The sequence below is a fragment of the Elephas maximus genome, chromosome 19, assembly GCF_024166365.1.
Source record: "Elephas maximus indicus isolate mEleMax1 chromosome 19, mEleMax1 primary haplotype, whole genome shotgun sequence".
NCBI lineage: Eukaryota > Metazoa > Chordata > Mammalia > Proboscidea > Elephantidae > Elephas > Elephas maximus.
Genome location: NC_064837.1, coordinates 6,295,563 through 6,319,564, shown reverse-complemented (window position 1 = coordinate 6,319,564; position 24,002 = coordinate 6,295,563). Strand labels below are relative to the sequence as shown.

General features: G+C 42.8%; 1 pseudogene; it reads left to right on the top strand.

Annotated features, from left to right (window-relative positions):
- Positions 1–316: 316 nt before the first annotated feature.
- Positions 317–5,992, top strand: LOC126062589 (leucine-rich repeat-containing protein 37A2-like; annotated as a pseudogene).
- Positions 5,993–24,002: the final 18,010 nt, after the last annotated feature.

Below are 24,002 nucleotides of genomic sequence, written 5' to 3'. Positions count from 1 at the left end.
ATAATGTAAATGTAGTTACTGTGTTTCACACTATGGAATGTCCTCAGTAGGTAGCCACTTATTCTAGAGAACCAGGGTGGACATAGTGGACAAATTCATAGTGGCACATTGTTGTTACTAGTCATAAACTTCAGTCTGGGTTTATTTTTCTCCTCTCTAAATGGCACTCAAATCTTTGTTGAATTCTAATTTCTTTGACTGGGATATATGGCTATGAATTGACAAAAAGCTGTCCGATCTGTCTTTCATTATCAATCATAGTCTTTCTCTTTTGGCAGGTGAAGAAGCATCTCTGGGGGCTGCAGAAGGAACGTTCATGAAGGCATTACAACCCTGGAAGAAGAACATTAGCACTGAGCTCACTATTGAGCCAGAAGAAGCATCCTCAGACAAAAGTGTTAATTTGTCAACTGTCCTGAATGAGCCTCCGGACTTTCATGATGAAAGTGATGTTATTAGTGCCCTAAATTACGTATTGCCTTATTTCTCAGAGGGAAATCTAGAAGACATACAATTGACATTACTACCAGTCATTAAACTGCTTTTCTCAAAGGTACAAGATAGAGAAAAGGCCCTGAGTGATTTGCAAAACAACACAGGGAATCCCCCTCTTAAGCCGGAGACAACCGTGCAACTTACAGAAGGAAATTAAGGAAACTCTATTTTCTGGGGAATTTGTTAGATGCAGAAATTCAAGAAAAAATTGATGAGGCTAAAAAGAAAGAAAAAACTGCCATGCTTATGTATCCCAACTTTTTAGGTGCCAAATCTTTTTAAAGAATTTGGAAACTGCTCAACCCCAGGAAAAACACCTGGCAAAGACCCAGAGAACGGGTGTCAGGAAAAGGCTACAAAGGGTGAACATGGTCCTCAAGAGGCCAAGGGGCATAAAGAAAAGGTACTTCAAAGAAATGGAAGATCCTAGCATTAGGAGGAAACAAGGAGCCAAACCATTTATGGAAAACACGCCCAAACCAAGAAGGCCCCTATGGGCACTCTCAAAGAAGGTGGACTGACTTCTCAAGGTGCGGAGGCAAAGGAAGTTAGGGGACGTCTCCTTCGACACAGAGCCTTTATCCATCAAGGAACATAAGACAGCAGTCTCTTCTTTCCTGAAACAATACTCCATCCTTCTACCTCTCCTTCTTCAAAAGCCCCACCTGAGGTTGGAAACCAATCAAGAGACTTGACCTACACCATTTTTGTTTTAGAAGAGGCAAATGCTAGAGTTAAAAATACGGAGGCTTCTAAATCAGTACCACATTCCGGAAGAAATTACATCTATCATAAATCTCACTCTTGTGTGGTTCACAGAAGACCAAAGGCCAAAACAAGTTGAAGGTTTAGAAAGGTCCATAGACTGATGGTTAAAAATAGACCTCCTTCCTCTGCAGTGAGGAGCCTGATAAATTCCTCTCCACGAGAGGCTTTTTCATCTTCAGGAGAACTGAGTTCTCCAGAAAATCCTTTTCAAGAATTGTTTCTTTTTCCAGAGCCATCTGCAAAAACCACTACTGTACACAATGCTACTATACTAGATGAGACTACCCCTGAAATCACTGCCCATAATCATCCTTCCACTGCAGATTCTGCTGTGACTGAAGAGAACTTAATGGCACCTGTTAAACAAACAAATGAAACACAACGGGAATACCACAACATGGGCCCGGACTTACCCTTCGAGCCAGATGGCTCCTCTCTCCCATTGCTCTCATCCCTGGGGGATCATTTCTCATGTAATCTGGACATTGCAACTGGACTGCTCAGAGCCCCAGGTATAACTGGCCTGTGCCAAGCTCATCTCCAGAACAGGCCTCCTAATGAAGCTTCTCAGTGAGCAGCAAGAATTTAAGGTGTCCAAGGCCGACTGGGATACAGACCAATGAAAACTGAGAATTATATCAATGACACCACAGAAGTCCAGAGAGAGCAAAAAGAGCAAGAGTCAAGTAAGGTGAGGACAACTCCTGATACATGAGGCTCAGACTTTTCCATCAGAGTTCAGGACGTGCCTTTAGAGTGCCGAAGCTCCTACTCCGTTTCTCATCTTGGCCAAGTAACTTTGGCCAAGAAAATCATCTCCCACTATTCCTAGTGTAGAGGAGAAGACTTAACACACAAATTGTACAAGAAGAGTGCCTAATAGTAAGATTATTAGATTTGGTATGTTCTTTATGACTGAACCTATAAGCTAGATTCACCTGGAGGAAGTGGGTTTTGAAACTGAAAGTTAGCTTTCATCCTTTTCATCTCTTTGTTCTATTTAAAAAAAATTTTTTTTTCTTCCTATTTTGTAGCTCACAAAAGAAGTTCCAGGATATGGCTATAACCACAAACTCATCTTGGGAATATCTGTTACTGTGGTAGTAATGATTTTAATTTTCTGCCTCATCGAGGTAAGGACAACAATTAATTCAAGTTTCCAGAATATATTTTGTATTTATACTAGATTCAAAAGCCAAAAACTGAAAACTAAAGCCACTTTCCCACCTACTACCACTTGATATTCCTCTTTAGTCACTAGGACTGGGCTGTGCTTGGTTCTTTTATTACAAAGTATATTCCAGAGATTTTTGAGAGGGACCCTACTCCCACGAGATCTTGGTGGAGTTGAAACCAAGATAGCAAGCTATTAGACTATTTTGAGAAGTTAAATTTAAGAAGGCATGGGTTGACATGATTGTAAAATTTCTTCAACCCAAAACTGTGGCAGTATTTGATGTAGACACCAGTCACTTGCATTCTATCCCTGATTTCTTTCCCTGTTGGTTGAAATGATAAGAGAGAGAAAACGTCCACTCTTAGGAAATGATCAGTCGAACTGGGGAGACAGGACACAATAAAAAGATAAAAGTGTTACCTTTTTTCTCCAGCGAGTAAACAACAACAACAAAAAAAAACTTGCCATTGAGTAGATTCCGAATTATAGAGACCATATAGGCACTGTCTAATGCAAGAGTTCCTGCAGTCCCTCTGCTCATCCATGCGGGAATCAGACATGTTAAGAGTGCAAAGAGGGGATACCTACCCCTATTTAAGTATTTTACTAAAAGCAAAGAAGAAGTCATTAATTCACATTTGTAAGGCAGTGAGAGCTAAACAATAGGTGAGTAAAAGAAATTCTGAGTGAGCAAGATTTGCTAATCAACCTTCATGACCGCAAATAAATGCTGGCAGCTCAGTATCTGAGATGAAGAATGATGCCAACCAAGGAGCCACAGCACAGATTCCCCCAGAAGAGCAACGCAATCGGGCAGTGGCCTCCTGGCATATTTTGCTGGTTAGGGTTCCAAGCAAAATGTACCTCATTTGGCCCATCAGTTTGCCAATGCTGGACAAGAGACACCTGTTCTCTTGGTACTGACCTGAACCAGTTACCTCTCAGTGTTCCTTACTGAGGATGAAAAACAAGCATTTGTCCCTGTGTGGTGACCTCTGTGAGCCAACAGATATTTACTGTGTTTAAAGCACAATTCTAAGTAATAATAATAGGAAGCAGCAGCAGCTCCCATTTACACTTGCTTACTTGGTGCCAAGCTCTGGGGTCAGCATTTTACAGCCTTATCTCATTTAGTCCAACTATCCCTGGAAGGATATTTTGTTATTCTAATATGACAGATAAAGAAACAGGGCTCAACGAGTGTAAGTAACCAGCCCAGGTGCCCTAGACCACACATCCAAAATGGGCAAGTTAGGGTTTCAAGTGTCCATAGGAAAATACGATTTCTCAAAGTAAATTCTGCCAACCTCTATCCTAAACCTCACTGGGATGCTTATTTTAAAGGCTAATTCCTGGACACTTCCCCTCCAAACCTACATGCCTGCCCCACTTGACTCAATCTCCAGGACAGAGAGGCCCATTTTAGGAACCACTGAGCTATGACAAGGGCAGGGAGTTAGAGGAAGCAGAGGTTCTGTGGTTTTTTTTGGGCTGGAGGAGGCAGGGAGATGCCTGTGGGGAGGCAGGGCAGAGCAGTAGGAGGTGAGAGAACTGGTGTCTGGTTAAGTCTGTGATAATGGGAGGCACCAATGAGTGTTACCTTGGACTGGCAACATAGATAACCCCGGGCTATTGCTCACCTCCACGGAGATTAAAAAAAAAAAAACAAAAAACCACGGAGATTAGGGCCCCCTAAAAAGCACCAGACTCAATGAGCTCTGGTTCCCATGGTCCTAGTGGGAGTGAGATGTTATTGTTGAGGCCTGGACCTGCTGGGAGTGACACGCAGTTTTTGAGCACCAGTGGAGCAGAGAGAAGCACGCATTCAAGAAGAAAAAAGTCCTGAGGCCTGAAGCGGAAGTGGGAGGCGGTTCAGGTTGAGAGTCTATGTGTTAGAAGGTAGTTTGGTGTCATACTGTGGAGTGTCTTCACTTGCAGGGCTAAAGGAAATTAAGACTTAAACTATAATCCTTATGAAGGCTTCATGTGGATTAGGGCCATACCCCAAGGTTGGTGGAGCAATAAGATAGAAGGAGCCTGGGCTCCTGACAAGGTGGCCACTAAACTAGCCCTGACTTCATGTAAACAGATTGTTACATGAAAGACTGAGAAACTTCCCTCTTATTTAACCCACTGTTCTTTGGTTTTCTATTGCAGCAACTGACCCTATAGCTGAATAAAGGGGTAAGTATACCTATGAGTTAGCTATTGCCACAATACTGCTGTGTAATAAACCATTCTGAAACTTGGTGAGTTGACATAACAGTTCCCACAGATCTGCAGGTTGGCTGGGGCGCTGTGCTTTAACTCTGTGCCAGGTCACCTCTGCTTCTTACTCTAAGGCCGCAGATCAGCTGGGCTGGCTCTGTCCCATGTGTTTTCATTCTGGGGCCCAGGCTGAAGAGTCAGCAGCAACCCAGGAGAAGCTCTTCTCATGGAGAAGGCAAAAAAACCAAAACCAAACCCACTGCCATCGAGTCGATTCCGACTCACAGTGACCCTGCAGGACAGAGTAGAACCACCCCGTAGAGCTTCCAAGGAGCAACTGGCAGATTCAAACTCCTGACCTTTTGGTTAGCAGCCATAGCACTTAACCACTATGCCACGGAGAAGGCAGAGGCATAAAAAGGCAAGTAGAAAAGTGTATGGCCTCTTAAAGCTTAGACTTAGAACGGGCACACTTTCATTTCTACCCCATTGTATGAGTCAAAGCAAGTCACATGGTGTCATGGATTGAATTATGTCCTCCCAAAAATGTGTGCATCAACATGGTTAAGCCATGATTCCCACTTTTGTGTGGTTGTCCTCCATTTTGTGATTGTAATTTTATGTTAAGAGGATTAGGGTGGGATTGTAACACCAACTTTACTCAGGTCACCTCCCTAATCCAAGGTAAAGGGAGTTTCCCTGGGGTGTGGCCTGTGCCACTTTTTATCTCTCAAGAGATAAAAGGAAAGGGAAGCAAGCAGAAAGTTGGGGACCTCATACCACCAAGAAAGCAGCACCCGGAGCAGAGTGCATCCTTGGACAAGGGGTCCCTGTGCCTGAGAAGCTCCTTGACCAGGGGAAGATTGAGGTCAAGGACCTTCTTCCAGAGCCAACAGAGAGAGAAAGCCTTCCCCTGGAGCCGATCTGAATTTGGACATGTAACCTACTAGACTCTGAGGAAATAAATTTCTCTTTGTTAAAGCGATCCATGTGTGGTATTTCTGTTATGGCAGCACTAGGTGACTAAGACACATGGCCAAGGCCAAAGCCAGGAAACAAGTACACTCTGTCACAAAGAGAAAAGAGTGTGTGGCTATAGGGAAGGGTGAAGAATCGGGGCCAATAATTCTACATACCCTAGTATGTGAACGAGCCCTGGTTTGGTGGTTACACCCCTTGGTTCCACTCTTCTAGGAGTTTTCTATAAATGGAACATAGTGACAGGTAATGCCCTTCAATGTAAGGACTTAACCACTGTTCTCTATTAGGTCAGGAACCCAGACAAGGCAAGAGTCAGATCTCCTTTATCTCTACAGCTCCCGCCTCCCTTCATCCCTAGTATAGGCCCTGACCTTAGTGATGAGTGAATATTAGGTCATTTGTTCATTTTCCTCATGTGATTCCTTACAAAATACAGACTGACCTCTTAAAGGTCAATAATTCTACATACCCTAGTATGTGAACGAGCCCTGGTTTGGTGGTTACACCCCTTGGTTCCACTCTTCTAGGAGTTTTCTCTTAAAGGTCAGTGCATACTCTATATTTTCCCCATAAGCTACAAAGGGAATGTGCCATTTGGGGCTGGAATCTGTATTCAAATCTGTCTGACTCTAAATCCTTTGCCTACTGCTTCCCACAGGAAACACCAGAAGAAAAGGTGTATACAGGGTTAAACACCAAAGCAGGTGATAAAAAATGAATTAAGTCCCCCCGAAATGTGTTGTATATCCTGACCTCTATGCCTGTGGTTATGATCCCATTTGGTTGTCTTTGTGATATTAAGGCAGGATTAGTGTAGGGTGTATCTTCAGTCAGCCTCTTTTGAGATATAAAAAGAGATTAAACAAACGAGCAGAAAGAGCACAGAGAGAGAGGGATGGGGTAAGGCAAATGCTAAGATACATGGAGATCTCCAAGGAACCAGGAAGCAGAAGCTGAAGAGACCAGGACCTTCCTCCAGAGCTGACACACAGAAAAAGCTTTCCCCTCCAGCCAGCGCTCTGAATTCGGACCTCTAGCCTCCTAAACTGTGAGAAAATAAATTTCTGTGACAGTCATCCACTCGTGGTACACGTTATAGCAGCGATAGATAACTAAGACAGAAGGTTAGTGAAGTTTATTTCTCTAGAGGCCATTTAAAGCTAGAAATACTTTTTATAACCTGAAATACTCTAAGAGGAAGGGTGTCTAAAGGCAAAAACTAGTCAGCGATCCACATGGATTTAAGGACAATTTAAGAACAGTGAGATTCACCATCAGAGCCTCCACTCTTCCTTAGAGTCCTCTGGCCCCTCTCAGAAGGACAAAAGCCAAATTGGCTCCAGGTGCTTGACCATTGCTGCCTGTCCCAGGAGACTTTTCACTTTGAAGGAGAGCTGAGAGAGCCATGATTAAGCCTAAAGAATGGCATAGTCACCACTGAATATCAGGCACAGGGGGCACGTGGGTCTAAAGTCTATTCTAGGGCAGTAATTCATGGGAAATCGTTTTCCCATCTCCCAAGACAGACTGTTCAATGTCGAACTGTCTCAGGCTTAGGCTGATCAAGGTGGAGGGGTGGGGAAAGTAGAGTTGGTGTGAGGTCTTTTGTTTTTGCTATCTGTGGAAGACTTTAGAGCTTATTACGAAAAGTGATGGCCCAGGGTTCTCCAGGCGGTTAATAAAGGGTTGCCTCAGTGGATTGCAAGAGAAGGATATTATGCAGCAGTTTCTTTGTTTTAATGAGGCAGACTGGAACAATCTCTCTCCGAGATACATAGGGGTTACTAAGTGAAGAAAAAGGAGCCCTGGTATCCCAATGGTTAGGCACTCGGCTGCTAACCAAAGATTGGCAGCTCAAACCCACCAGCAGCTGCACAGGAGAAAGATGTGGCAGTCTGTTTCCACAAAGATCACAGCCTTGGGAACCCTATGGGGTAGCTCTACCCTGTCCTATAGCATTGCTAGGAGTCCGAGTCAACTCAACGGCACACAGCAAGTGAACAAAGCAAGATATAGTGTGGTGTGTATAGTATGTGTGGTACAGTGAATTTCTTAATATGATCCTTCTAGCCATGCATGGTCTTGTGACTCCCATAATATGATTAGGTGGTACTATGCCAATAAGGTGCTTGTGGCCCACCAAGGGGATTGGACAGCCTGGTAATAATGCAAACATGGTGCATAGAAACCTCGGATGGGACTATACAAATGAGGTATATGGAACTCTTGTAGGAGATCGGTCACTTTTGCCATCCCACTAGGCTTAAAATGAGCCAATCCCAGTAGTGGGGGGCAGAGGGAACCTCACTAATACCAGGAAGAAGAGCCAAGAGTAGAGCATGTCCTTTAGGCCCAGGTTCCCTGCACTGAGAGCCTCCTAGACTCAGGACACAGACAGAACTGTAACGTCAGAGGTGTAAGATGGTGAGAAGTGGCATTAGCAAGCAAAGTGGAGAAATGGCAGCAGCAGAGCCAGGAGACTGGCACTAGACAGTGCAGTGGGCTTCCCAGCCCACCGAGCAAGGCAGCTACATTGGATGTGCTGACCCACAGAGGTAGAGAGCACAGTGCCTTTGGCAGGAGGCTTCCTCGCTAAGTAGGGTGCCTTGGGACACTTACTGGCAGAGCTTAAGAGCTTGTCCAAGCAGGGCAGAGGCCCGACTGAGGGGCAAAGGGTTTGAGAGCGGAGAGAGAAGCCTGCCTGCAGGCACGGCCGAGAAGCTGTCCTGACCAAAGACTGTATCTTGAGTGGTTTCTGATCCTGAATCATAATCTGTTACTTCCCTAGTACATAGTTCTGTGCGGCCACCGCAATGAATTATTGAACCCAGTAAAGAACGCCGTGGGAGGGACAGCTGGTGTCAGAATTGGTAAAAGGGTTGGAGGATGGAGGTATGTTTGACCTCCACCTCATAGGAATCAGCCTTGGGCTGATGCTGATGGTGATTCTCTCTCCCCTCACAAAGTTAGACTAGGTCTAATGCCACCACGCCATTTTGACAGTATGCTACTAGGTGTTGTGTGGCATTTGTATAAAACTGTGGCTATTTAAATTTAAGTCAATACAAATAAAATTAAACAGCAGTTCCTAAGTCACACTAGTCACATTTCAAGTACTCACTAGCTATTTGTAGCTAATGGCTACCCAATGGGATAATGCACGTAGAAACTATTTCCATCTTTACAGAAAGTTCTAGTGGAAAACACTGGTGTAGAATAACTCTGGGAGGACACGGAAGAAACTGGTAACGGTGGTTGCCTTCAGGGAGGGAAACTGGAAGACCGCAGCGCCATATGCCCTTTTGTACCTTTGGAATTGGATACCAGGTGTTTGTACTATGCGTTTAAAAACACATTTTAATAAACAAATTGGGACTTAGGAGTCCCCATTTAGGGTTACTGCATTCGGACATTCGTGACCAGGTTACTCTGCAATTTGTCTAAAACAAAACAAATTAGTAGACATTATGACTTCACATCATCACATCCTCAGTTCCCCTGGAATGCTCTGCCGTAGCAGTTAGTCTGCGTTCTCCCCAGAGCTCTCTCTCCCGGAGATCTGCCCTCCAGTGTGCTCTAGGTCCTGCCTAGACCTGTCACACAGCTGTCACCCCCAACTTCCTCTCACTGTTTCCTGGCTTGGGACCTTCATTTCCTGCCTGCCTTTTCTTCTTTCTTGATTTACCCTTCTTCTGGAGCACAAACTCAGCTAAGAATCCCTTTCTAATGTTTAAAAAACACAAAACTGTGGACCTCCTTATGATAGTAATTATAATTTGTTTCCTACTTTCCCATTCCAATCACTAGTAATTATCAATGCATCTTGATTGCATGTTTGATCAATTTCAGGCTGCAGAAGCTGCTAAAAGTCATCAATTTCCTCATTTTTGGCCTTAGTGGTTGGTACATAAATTTGAATCATAGTTGCATTAACTGGTCTTCCTTGTAGGTGTGGAAACCCTAGTGGCGTATTGGTTGAGTGCTGCGGCTGCTAACCAAAGGGTCAGCAGTTCAAATCCACCAGGTACTCCTTGGAAACTCTATGGGGCAGTTCTACTCTGTTCTACAGGGTCACTATGAGTCGGAATCGACTCAACGGCACTGGGCTTGGCTTGGGCCTGTAGGTGTATGGATATTATCCTATCACTGACAGTGTTGTGCTTCAGGATAGACCTTGAAATGTTTTTGACAATGAATGCCGTGCTATTCCTCTTCAATTTGTCCTTCCTAGCATAATAGACCATACGATTGTCTGATTCAAAACATCCAATACCAGTCCATTTCAGCTCACTAATGCCTAGGACTTTATGCATTCCATTTAATTTTTGACAACTTCCAATTTTCCTAGATTCATACTTCAGACATTCCACATTCTGATTATTGATGGATGTTTGCAGCTGTTTCTTCTCATTTTGAATCATGCCACATCAGCAAATGAAGGCCCTGAAAGCTTACTCCATCCTCATCATTAAGGTCAACTCCACTTTGAGGAGGCAGCTCTTCCCATGTTGCATTTTGAGGGCCTTCCAACCTCAGGGGCTCATCTTCCAGTGCTATTTCAGACAATGTTCCTATGCTATTGATAAGGTTTTCACTGCTCAATTTTTTCAGAAGTAGACCGCCAGGTCCTCCTTCCTAGTCTGTCTCAGTCTGGAAGCTTCACTGAAACCTGTTCACCATGATGACCCTGATGGTATTTGAAATACTGGTAGCATAGCTCCCCATATCACAGCAACATGCAAGCAACGACTTTATGGCAAACTGACAGGTGCATTGCAAAGAAATGACAGAAAAGCTCAATATTATGGGTCAGAACAAAGCCAGGGGCTGACTGTGGATCAGAGCATCAATTGCTCATATGAAAGTCCAAGACGAAGCTGAAGAAAATCAGAGCAATTCCAAGGGAACCAAAATATGATCTTGGGTATATCCCACCTGAATGTGGAGACCATCTCAAGAACAGATTTGACGAATTGAACACTAATGACCGAAGATCAGATGAGTCGTGGAATGACATCAAGAACATCATGCATAAAGAAAGCAAAAGGTCATTAAAAAGAAAAGATCTTGAGAGGCGGGGCCAAGATGGCGGACTAGGTAGACGCTACCCAGGATCCCTCTTGCAACAAAGACTCAGAAAAACAAGTGAATCAATCACATACATAACAATCTACGAACCCTGAACAACAAACACAGATTTAGAGACAGAAAACGAACAAATACGGGGAAGCAGCGACTGTTTTCAGAGCCTGGAGCCATCGTCCCAGTCAGGTAACCTTGGCGCTGGGCATCTGGGCCCAGGGGAGCAGAACTCATAAATCTTGTGACGGTGCAAACAAGGGGCACAGCCCTACCCCTCTGAACTGATCCCAGGAGGGGGCCCAGCCGGTCTGCGCGGGAGGCATGGCGACGCGGCTGGTGGGAGAACTCCCTGGCAGGCAGTGACTGGTTTTGGAGCCGGGAATGCTGCATCCCAGCCGGGGAACCCTGGGGCCAGGTATTTGACTGGGCGCTTTCACGGCGCAAGCACGGGGCGCAACCCTACTCCCCTGAACTAACCCTGGGAGGGGGCCCAGCCAGTCCGCGGAGGCGGCGCGGCAACGCGGCTGGCGGGACGAGAAATCCCCAGGAGGCAGCGACTGATTTTGGAGCCGGGAGTAAAGCGTCCCAGCAGGGGAACCTTGACGCTAGGATTTGGACTGGCTGCGGAGGATCTGACCATGGCTTCAGCGGGCCAGACCCCTGGAGGCAATCTCCACACAGCCAACATACATAGGCGACACGCCTCGTGGGAATCTCAGATATAATAGTCATTCCAAGCAAGACAAGCAACTCTGGCTATATTCTGAGGTGCTACTCTCCTATCTCTCTGATCCCTCCCCCACCCTCCCCAGTCGGCTTCATTAACATTGGAATTTCCTGAGCCAGAGGGAGAACAGCTCCGGCTCCGCGGCGGCTTTGCTTCCCCCCCCCCTTTTTTTTTCTTTTGGTCCTTTCCTAACCCACTCTTCCGGCCTGAGAAAAGGAACCACAAAAAACCCAGGGACCAAAAATCCACCCCTAATTGGACTAAAAACACAGAACCAGCTACAGCCAAGCATATATGATCCAAATCTCGGACTTCCATCCTTACAGTGAACAAGGTGGCAGTTATAATCCAAAGGCAGTTCTGATAGGGATCTGACTGCATTTTTTTTTTTAGCAGAATTTCTGGAAAAACAAGTTTCCCAGTGATGGCTCGGAGACAGCAGTCCATATCAAACCACATAAAGAAGCAGACCATGACAGCTTCTCCAACCCCCCAAACAAAAGAATCAAAATCTTTCCCAAATGAAGATACAATCCTGGAATTATCAGATACAGAATATAAAAAACTAATTTACAGAATGCTTAAAGATATCACAAATGAAATTAAGATAAATGCAGAAAAAGCCAAGGAACACACTGATAAAACTGTTGAAGAACTCAAAAAGATTATTCAAGAACATACTGGAAAAATTAATAAGTTGCAAGAATCCATAGAGAGACAGCATGTAGAAATCCAAAAGATTAACAATAAAATTACAGAATTAGACAACGCAATAGGAAGTCAGAGGAGCAGACTCAAGCAATTAGAATGCAGACTGGGACATCTGGAGGACCAGGGAATTAACACCAACATAGCTGAAAAAAAAAACAGATAAAAGAATTTAAAAAAATGAAGAAACCCTAAGAATCATGTGGGACTCTATCAAGAAGGGTAACTTGCGTGTGATTGGAGTCCCAGAACAGGGAGGGAGGACAGAAAACACAGAGAAAATAGCTGAAGATCTCCTGACAGAAAACTCCCCTGACATCATGAAAGACGAAAGGATATCTATCCAAGATGCTCATCGAACCCCATTTAAGATTGATCCAAAAAGAAAAACACCAAGACATATTATCATCAAACTTGCCAAAACCAAAGATAAAGAGAAAATTTTAAAAACAGCCAGGGAGAAAAGAAAGGTCACCTTCAAGGGAGAATTAATAACAATAAGTTCAGACTACTCAGCAGAAACCATGCAGGCAAGAAGGGAATGGGACGACATATACAGAGCACTGAAAGAGAAAAACTGCCAGCCAAGGATCATATATCCAGCAAAACTCTCTCTGAAATATGAAGGTGAAATTAAGATATTTATAGACAAACACAAGTTTAGAGAATTTGCAAAAACCAAATGAAAGCTACAAGAAATACTAAAGGATATTGTTTGGTCAGAAAACCAATAATATCAGATACCAGCACAACACGAGGTCACAAAACAGAACATCCTGGTATCAACTCAAATAGGGAAATCACAAAAACAAATTAAGATTAATTAAAAAAAAATGCTCATAACAGGGAATCACTGAAGTCAAAATGTAAAAGATCACAATAATCAAAAAGAGGGACTAAATACAGGTGGCAGAGAACTGCCATATGGAGAGTGATACAAGGCGATATAGAACATTACAAGTTAGGTTTTTACTTAGAAAAATAGGGGTAAATATTAAGGTAACCACAAAGAGGTATAACAACTCCGTAACTCAAGATAGAGCCAAGAAAAACGTAACAACTCAACAAACATAAAGTCAAACACTACGAAAATGAGGATCTCACAATTTACTAAGAAAAACGTCTCAGCACAAAAAAGTATGTGGAAAAATGAAATTGTCAACAACACACATAAAAAGGCATCAAAATGACAACACTAAACACTTATTTATCTATAATTAAGCTGAATGTAAATGGACTAAAAGCACCAGTAAAGAGACAGAGAGTCTCGGACTGGATAAAGAAACACGATCCATCTATATGCTGCCTACAAGAGACACACCTTAGACTTAGAGACACAAACAAACTAAAACTCAAAGGATGGAAAAAAACATATCAAGCAAACAATAAGCAAAAAAGAAGAGGAGTAGCAATATTAATTTCTGACAAAATAGACTTTAGACTTAAATCCACCACAAAGGATAAAGAAGGACACTACATAATGATAAAAGGGACAATTGATCAGGAAGACATAACCATATTAAATATTTACGCACCCAATGACAGGGCTGCAAGATATATAAATCAAATTTTAACAGAACTGAAAAGCGAGATAGATACCTCCACAATTATAGTAGGAGACTTCAACACACCCCTTTCGGAGAAGGACAGGACATCCAGTAAGAAGCTCAACAGAGACACGGAAGATCTAATTACAACAATCAACCAACTTGACCTCATTGACTTATACAGAACTCTCCACCCAACTGCTGCAAAATATACTTTTTTTTCTAGCGCACATGGAACATTCTCTAGAATAGACCACATATTAGGTCATAAAACAAACCTTTGCAGAATCCAAAACATCGAAATATTACAAAACATCTTCTCAGACCACAAGGCAATAAAACTAGAAATCAATAACAGAAAAACTAGGGAAAAGAAATCAAATACTTGGAAACTGAACAATACCCTCCTGAAAAAAGACTGGGTTATAGAAGACATTAAGGAGGGAATAAGGAAATTCATAGAATGCAACGAGAATGAAAATACTTCCTATCAAAACCTCTGGGACATAGCAAAAGCAGTGCTCAGAGGCCAATTTATATCGATAAATGCACACATACAAAAAGAAGAAAGAGCCAAAATCTGAGAACTGTCCCTACAACTTGAACAAATAGAAAGTGAGCAACAAAAGAATCCATCAGGCACCAGAAGAAAACAAATAATAAAAATTAGAGCTGAACTAAATGAATTAGAGAACAGAAAAACAATTGAAAGAATTAACAAAGCCAAAAGCTGGTTCTTTGAAATAATTAACAAAATTGATAAACCATTGGCTAGATTGACTAAAGAAATACAGGAAAGGAAACAAATAACCCGAATAAGAAACGAGAAGGGCCACATCACAACAGACCCAACTGAAATTAAAAGAATCATATCAGATTATTACAAAAAATGATACTCTAACAAATTTGCAAACCTAGAAGAAATGGATGAATTCCTGGAAAAACACTACCTACCTAAACTAACACATTCAGAAGTAGAACAACTAAATAGACCCATAACAAAAAAAGAGATTGAAACGGTAATCAAAAAACTCCCAAAAACAAAACGCCCTGGCCCCGACGGCTTCACTGCAGAGTTCTACCAAACATTCAGAGAAGAGTTAACACCACTACTACTAAAGGTATTTCAAAGCATAGAAAATGACGGAATACTACCCAACTCATTCTATGAAGCCACCGTCTCCCTGATACCAAAACCAGGTAAAGACAATACAAAAAAAGAAAATTACAGACCTATATCCCTCATGAACATAGATGCAAAAATCCTCAACAAAATTCTAGCCAATAGAATTCAACAAAATATCAAAAAAAATAATTCACCACTATCAAGTGGGATTTATACCAGGTATGCAAGGCTGGTTTAATAGCAGAAAAACCATTAATGTAATCCACCACATAAATAAAACACAAAAACCACGTGATCTTATCAATTGATGCAGAAAAGGCATTTGACAAAGTCCAACACCCATTTATGATAAAAACTCTGCACCAAAATAGGAATTGAAGGAAAATTCCTCAACATAATAAAGGGCATCTATGCAAAGCCAACAGCCAACATCATTCTATATGGAGAGAACCTGAAAGCATTTCCCTTGAGAACGGGAACCAGACAAGGATGCCCTTTATCACCGCTCTTATTCAACATCGTGCTAGAAGTCCTAGCCAGGGCAATTAGGCTAGACAAAGAAATAAAGGGCATCCGGATTGGCAAGGAGGAAGTAAAATTATCTCTATTTGCAGATGACATGATCTTATACACAGAAAACCCTAAGGAATCCTCCAGAAAACTATTGAAACTAATAGAAGAGTTTGGCAGAGTCTCAGGTTATAAGATAAACATAGAAAAATCACTTGGATTCCTCTACATCAACAAAAAGAACACCGAAGAGGAAATAACCAAATCAATACCATTCACAGTAGCCCCCAAGAAGATAAAATACTTAGGAATAAATCTTACCAAAGATGTAAAAGACCTATACAAAGAAAACTACAAAGCTCTACTACAAGAAATTCAAAAGGACCTACTTAAGTGGAAAAACATACCTTGCTCATGGATAGGAAGACTTAACATAGTAAAAATGTCTATTCTACCAAAAGCCATCTATACATACAATGCACTTCCGATCCAAATTCCAATGTCATTTTTTAAGGTGATAGAGAAACAAATCACCAACTTCATATGGAAGGGAAAGAAGCCTCAGATAAGCAAAGCATTACTGAAAAAGAAGAAGAAAGTGGGAGGCCTCACGCTACCTGATTTCGGAACCTATTATACAGCCACAGTAGTCAAAACAGCCTGGTGTTGGTACAACAACAGGCACATAGACCAGTGGAACAGAATTGAGAACCCAGATATAAATCCAACCACATATAAGCACCTGATATTTGACAAAGGCCCAGTGTCAGTTAATTGGGGAAAAGATAGGCTTTTTAACAAATGGTGCTGACATAATTGGATATCCATTTGCAAAAGAATGAAACAGGACCCATACCTCACACCATGCACAAAAACTAACTCCAGGTGGATCAAAGACCTAAACATAAAGACTAAAACGATAAAGATCATGGAAGAAAAAATAGGGACAACATTAGGAGCCCTAATACAAGGCATAAACAGAATGCAAAACATTACCAAAAATGACAAAAAGAAACCAGATAACTGGGAGCTCCTAAAAATCAAACACCTATGCTCATCTAAAGACTTCACCAAAAGAGTAAAAAGACCACCTACAGACTGGGAAAGAATTTTCAGCTATGACATCTCAGACCAGCGCCTGATCTCTAAAATCTACATGATTCTGTCAAAACTCAACCACAAAAAGACAAACAACCCAATCAAGAAGTGGGCAAAGGAAATGAACACACACTTCGCTAAAGAAGATATTCAGGCAGCTAACAGATACATGAGAAAATGCTCTCGATCATTAGCCATTAGAGAAATGCAAATTAAAACTACGAGGAGATTCCATCTCACTCCAACAAGGCTGGCATTAATCCAAAAAACACAAAACAATAAATGTTGGAGAGGCTGCGGAGAGATTGGAACTCTTATACACTGCTGGTGGGAATGTAAAATGGTACAACCACTTTGGAAATCTATCTGGCATTATCTTAAACAGTTAGAAATAGAACTACCATACAACCCAGAAATCCCACTCCTCGGAATATACCCTAGAGAAACAAGAGCCTTCACACCAACAGATATATGCACACCCATGTTTATTGCAGCTCTGTTTACAATAGCAAAAAGCTGTAAGCAACCAAGGTGTCCATCAACGGATGAATGGGTAAATAAATTGCGGTATATTCACACAATGGAATACTACGCATCAATAAAGAACAGTGACGAATCTGTGAAACATTTCATAACATGGAGGAACCTGGAAGGCATTATACTGAGCGAAATCAGTCAGAGGCAAAAGGACAAATATTGTATAAGACCACTATTACAAGATCTTGAGAAATAGTATAAACTGAGAAGAACACATACTTTTGTGGTTACGAGGGGGGGAGGGAGGGAGGGAGGGAGAGGGTTTTTTACTGATTAATTAGTAGATAAGAACTGCTTTAGGTGAAGGGAAGGACAACACTCAATACATGGAAGGTCAGCCCAACTGGACTGGACCAAAAGCAAAGAAGTTTCTGGGATAAAATGAATGCTTCAAAGGTCAGCGGAGCAATGGCGGGGGTTTGGGAACCATGGTTTAAGGGGACTTCTAAGTCAATTGGCAAAATAATTCTGTTATGAAAACATTCTGCACCCCACTTTGAAATGTGGCGTCTGGGGTCTTAAATGCTAACAAGCGGACATCTAAGATGCATCAATTGGTCTCAACCCACCTGGAGCAAAGGAGAATGAAGAACACCAAGGTCACACGACAACTAAGAGCCCAAGAGACAGAAAGGGCCACATGAACCAGAGACCTACATTATCCTGAGACCAGAAGAACTAGTTGGGGCCCGGCCACAATCGATGACTGCCCTGACAGGGAGCACAATAGAGAACCCCTGAGGGAGCAGATCAGTGGGATGCAGACCCAAATTCTCATAAAAATACCATACTTAATGGTCTGACTGTGACTAGAGGAATCCTGGCGGGCATGGTCCCCAAACCTGCTGTTGGTACAGGACAGGAACCGTTCCTGAAGACAACTCATCAGACATGAAAGGGACGGGACAGTGGGTAGGAGAGAGATGCTGAAGAAGAGTGAGCTAATTATATCAGGTGGACACTTGAGACTGTGTTGGCATCTCCTGTCTGGAAGGGGGATGGGAGGATAGAGTTGGATGCTGGCAAAATTGTCACGAAAGGAGAGACTGGAAGGACTGACTCATTAGGGGGAGAGCAAGTGGGAGTAAGGAGTAAGATGTATATAAACTTATATGTGACAGACTGACTTGATTTGTAAACGTTCACTTGAAGCTCAATAAAAGTTAATAAAAAAAAGAAAAGAAAAGAAAAGATCTTCCATGTCTTTATTGAGCTTCTTTCTGAATGTCCTGTCCTTCACCGAAAGTGGTGTGTTGAAGTCTCCTACTATTATTGTGGAGCTGTCTATCTCATATTTCAATGCTGATAGAGTTTGTTTTATGTATCTTGCAGCCCAGTCACTGGGTGCATATTTAATATGGTTATATCTTCTTGGTGTATTGTCCCTTTAATCATTATATAGTGTCGTTCCTTATCCTTTCTGATGGATTTAACTTTAAAGTCTATTTTGTCAGAAATTGATATTGTCACTCCTGCTCTTTTTTGATTGTTGTTTGCTCGATATATTTTTTTCCACCCTTTGAGTTTGTTTGTGTCTCTAAGTCTAAGGTATGTCTCTTGTAGGCAGCATATAGACGGATCTTGTTTTTTAATCCATTCTGCCACTCTCTGTCTCTTTATTGGTGCATTTAGTCCATTTACCTTCAGGGTAATTATGGATACGTGTGAATTTAGTGCGATCATTTTGATGTCTTTTTTTGTGTATTGTTGACAGTTTCTTTTTCCCACTTGATTTTATGTGCTGAGTAGATTTTCTTTATATATTGTCCTTTCCTCATATTTGTTTTTGTTGATTTTGTTTCTGCTGAGTCTGTATTTTTCCCTTGTATTTTATTTTGATGAGTAGGATAGTTTGTCTCCTTTGTGATTACCTTATTATTTACCCCTATTTTTCTACATTTAAAACTAACTTTTATTTCTTTGTATCGCCGTATCTTCCTCTCCATATGGAAGGTGTATGATTACATTTCTTAGTCTCTCTTTATTGTTTTAATGTTGTCTTCTTTTATATAATAACATCGCTGTTACCCTGTTTTGGGCTTTTTTTTTTTTTTTTATAATCTTGCTTTTTTTTTTTGGATTTCCCTGTATGGGTTGCCTTCTGATTGCTCTGCCCAGTGTTCTAGTCTTGGGTTGATATCTGATATTATTGGTTTTCTAACCAAAGAACTCCCCTAATATTTCTTGTAGCTTTGGTTTGATTTTTATGAATTCCCTCAACTTGTGTTTATCTGGAAATGTCTTCATTTCACCTTCATATTTAAGAGACAGTTTTGCTGGATATATGATTCTTGGCAGGCCATATTTTTCCTTCAATTTTTTAAACGCGTCATCCCATTGCCTTCTTGCCTGCATTGTTTCTGCCAAGTAGTCCGAGCTTATTCTTATTGGCTCTCCTTTGTAGGTGACTTTTCTTTTATCCCTCGCTGCTCTTATAATTCTCTCTTTATCTTTGGTTTCGGCAAGTTTGATTATAATATGTCTTGGTGACTCTCTTTTAACATCTACCTTATGCGGAGTTCGATGAGAATCTTGGATAGTTATCTTCTCATCTTTCACAATATCAGGGAAGTTTTCTGCCAACAAATCTTCAAGGATTTTCTCTGTATTTTCTGTTATTCCTCCCTGTTCTGGTAGTCCACTCACTCGTAGGTTATTTCTCTTGATAGAGTCCCACATGATTCTTAAGGTTTCTTCATTTTTTTAAATTCTTTTATCTGATTTTTCTTCAAATATATTAGTGCCAAGTGATTTATCTTCGAGTTCAGAAATTCTAGCTTCTACTTGCTCAGTTCTGTTTCTCTGACTTCCTATTGAGTCATCTACTTCTGTAATTTTATTGTTAGTCTTCTGAATTTCTGATTGCTGTCTGTCTATGGATTTTTCCAGCTTATTAAACTTTTCATTATGTTCCTGAATAATCTAATTTCTTCAGTTGCTTTATCTGTGTGTTCCTTGGCTTGTTCTACATATTGCCTCATTTCCTTCCTGATGTCTTGAAGGGTTCTGTATATTAAACTTCTGTATTCTGCATCTGGTAATTCCAGGAATGCACTTTCATCTAGAAGATCCCTGGATTCTTTGTTTTCAGAGCCTGTTGAGGTGATCATGGTCTGTTTCTTTATGTGACTTGATATTGAATGTTGTCTCCGAGCCATCTACAAGTGATTGTATTAGTTTATGCTTGCTTACTATGTTGTAGCTGCTTGCTTTGTTTTGTTTTGATATACCCCTATGGGTTGCATGAGTGAGCTAGCTTGATTATTTTCACCTTTAGAGCTCTGGTGCCCTGTCCCCAGCTGGCTAGACCTGTTATCACGTTTATCAGCCTAGGAGTCCAGTCAGTTTTCTTGTATGAATTCAGCTCAGGTTTCCAGGTAGCTGAACATCAAGTGTGTGGTACAGGCTCTGTCCTACTGTCTTAGAGGGGCAGGGGTGATTGGCGTACATACCGTTATCTGACTACAGCAGGGGGTCATGCTCTGAACTAGGCAGGGGGCTGAGAACTGACTCCCTAGTGTTTCTGAGGAAAACACGTCTCTGTTCCGTACAGCGTGCTGGTGCGTGGGTTCTGTAGAGGGACCATGGCCACCCAAGTTTTGGGTTGTAAGGACTGGGAGGTACCAGTTATCTTTGGACCCCTGTCGCGGGTGGCTTGGTGACCTGAGTGGAGCTACTAGTCCTTAGGTCCCTGATGTGGATAGGTGAGGACCTTGTTTAATAGGCAAAGCAACATCAAACGTCAAACACCTACCTCTTCACCGCACAGCTGAAATAGCTGCAGTTTGCCGACAAGGGCCTATTCTCCCGAGATAGGTCCACACAGGTCCATGCAGAAGGGAAAGGTGCTCAAGATCCATGGATGGTTTACACCTGGACAGGAGCCACTTCTGTCCTGAGCTCCCCCAGTTAATGGAGCTAGCAAATTATCTTTTCCCCCCCACTTGCAAATTTTTCCCTTCTCCAAGGCCGGGAAGTTGCCTTTAGGTGCTTACCAGGGTCTATCTCAGGCCCAGGGATTCTGCTGCTGAAGCCAGCTTGGGGGTGGGGGGGGTGGTGCACGGTAAAATATATGAAAGTATTTAGCTTTTGCCAAGAGCGCCATTCTCCTCAGGTTCTGGAGGTGTGAGTGGGCTGTGTGGCTGGCTGCTTCTCCCTGAGGAAACTGCTGCCGAATGCTAGTGCCAGTCCGCCGCCACCGCCGCCGCTCCGGGAATGGTGCCTGAGGGCTCCCCGCAATTCAGGTCCGGCAACTCCTCTCCACTTCTGAATGGCCTCTTCCTCCCACTGCCCCTCAGTGTGTTGTCTAAGCTTGCCTTTGATGCTCAGGGCTCCTGGCTGGTCACAAATATACTCGTTTCACTTGTTTTTTGGGGTCTTTTTGTAAAGAGGGCTCACCGGAAGCGTCTGTCTATTCCACCATCTTGGCTACACCTCCCCTGCACTGTTTTAAAGAAGCCCCAGCACACAGTATGGAGCAGAGCTGGGATTCAAACCCATGTAGCCCAGGGCCTGAAGCCCCTTGCTCAGCTACTGAACTATGCTGCTGGTTCAACTCGAAAGACCTGGGTGAGAATCCAGTTTCTACCAAGTTACTTAACCTCTCTTAGCCTGTACAATGGGGATAATAACGGGTGGTTGAAAAGGAAAATAAGCCTCAATCACAGTGCCAACCTGGTAAATAGTAGTAGTTTCCATCTTCCATAAGTGTTTGTTCCCTTCCCTCCTCACCTCCTAGGTTAGGCTTGGAAGACTGATTTGCAGATTGAAAACAGAGGAACTATTAGAAAGGGTTATTTAGGGCAAAGGTTATTCCATGCTATTATGATTCAGATCTGTCAGTGGTGAGGGACAGTAATTCCTGAATCCCTCTGTGGAGTGACGCCCTAGGGCCAGCTTGGGGCTCAGGAATCTGTATTTTGAGCCTGTCCCCAGGGGATTCTGATGACTATTATTCTCTTACTTCCACTTTGAATAACTCTGTTGTTGTTAGTATCTATGGAGTCAGCTGCAACTCCTGGTGACTCTGGATACAACATAAAACGTTGCCCCGTCCTGTGCCCTCTTCCTGATAGTTGTCCTGTCTGAGTCCATTGCTCTGGCCACTGTGCAGTGCCTTCCAGGGTAGGGAGCTCATCTTCCAGCACTATATAGGACAACAACATCCTGTTGTGATCCATAAAACTTTCCATGGCTAAGTTTTGGAAGTAGATCACCAGGCCTTTCTTCCTACTGTCTTAGTCTGGCAGCTCCACTGAAAGCTGTCCACCATGGGTGATCCTGCAGACATTTAAATACCAGTGGAATAGCTTCCAGCATCATAGCTACCTGCAAGCCACCACAGTAAGACAAACTGACAGACCAGTGGTGGTGAGTAACTGTCCCTTCAGCTGCACTGCCCTTTTCCCTACTCACCTGGAAGGCTCAGTTCAAGTCAGCTACTCCAGGATACCATGTAGATTTCCCTCTCTGGTCAAACCATTATCATCGCTCATCACACTTCTTGCTGTTGGCTGTGGTGAAATTGTAGGGGAGAGGGAGAGACAGGAGGTGGTGACATTCTTCATTCCTCATTAAGATAGTCCCTAACTTCATAAGGTCCCTGACTTCACTGTTATATGTTAACAGGGACAGATAAGAGAAAAAATGGTATAAAACCCTAATAAAATGCCCAGACTATCGGGGCTCTCAGATTCTCTCTATATCTGAGTAGCACGCTTGACACTCTCTAGTCAAGTGTACTTTTGTTACTAACCCTCTGTTAGCTAATAAACCTCTGCTTGCTTGACACTATTTCTCTCAGTGTTCGAATTCTTTCCTACACCGAAGACAAGAACCGAGGCAATTCTCCGGTAACAAAATCGCCCCCCATGTCACACTAATGTGAGTTTCTCCCCGCTGCCCCATCTGGAGTCTATTCGGTGGGCGCATGGTCCATTTATGCATTTTGTGTGTGTGTGTCTGTATGTGTGTAAATGTGCACAATAGTTGTGTATTTTTCCTCCTCCCACCCACAAGAATCCACTGCTTTATTCAGTGACCCAAAGGGGTATGTGGTCCCAAAAGAGGGTAGAGCAAGATGAGAATGGTACCATAAGGTAGCAGACTCTGCCGAGAGGCTGGGGAAACAAGATAGGAGACCAGCGATTCCTGAAAAAGGTAGACGAGAGTATTCCACGGGGTTCCTCACAGTCCTGCAGATCTGGGGTGCAGGAGGGGAGTGGAATAATCAAGGACATTATGTGCTCGATTTGGGGTGAGATCAAAATTGTGCCAAGTCACCGATGCTCTCACAGGACCAATTATTGCCACAAACACTATCTGTTTGCCAACGTAACTGAATTTCACAAGTAAAACTTACTTTCCACCTTGCTTAAAATTAGTTTAACACCAAGGGAATACTTTTTCTCTATGTCTCTACCTCTGATCTTGCTCAAACATCAACCACTAATTCTCTGGAATGCACTCAGACCGATCCAACCTAAAACAGAGGACTGGCGGTTCTCACTCCTGGAAAGAGAATTACTGAAGGGGCAGTTCGCTCCACACAGTCGGGGGCCAGACCCCCAACTAAGACAGGGAGCAAAGGCCCTAAGATCAGAGGGTGCCTGTTTGAGGAATTGCAAAGAGACTGGTGTGGTTAGAGGAGAAGCAAGTAAAAGAGAGATAGGCTATACTATCAGGGAGGTAATGGGGGTTGGGCATGGAACCTAGGGAATATTAAGACAGAGAACAGAGGGCCCCCTTAACTCCACAAACAAAATAACAAGAAATGGGCCAGGGTACAGAAACAAAACCATTCCCTAGAACAATGGGGCGGGGTATGAGGAAATAGCCGCAAGCTTCTTTAAAGTTGTCCTTCAGAAGCAGCTGGAGAAAACCAGCCCTAAGGACCTGAGAAGAACATCCACCTGTGACTGCTGTGTGACCTCCCCCAGGGACAGTGAGGGGCTGCAGCAGGAGCTGGGAGGCTGTGTAAGCCTGACACCCCATAATAAGTCCTGCTAGGAATCCCAAAGGCCTCCAGGACAGGGACCA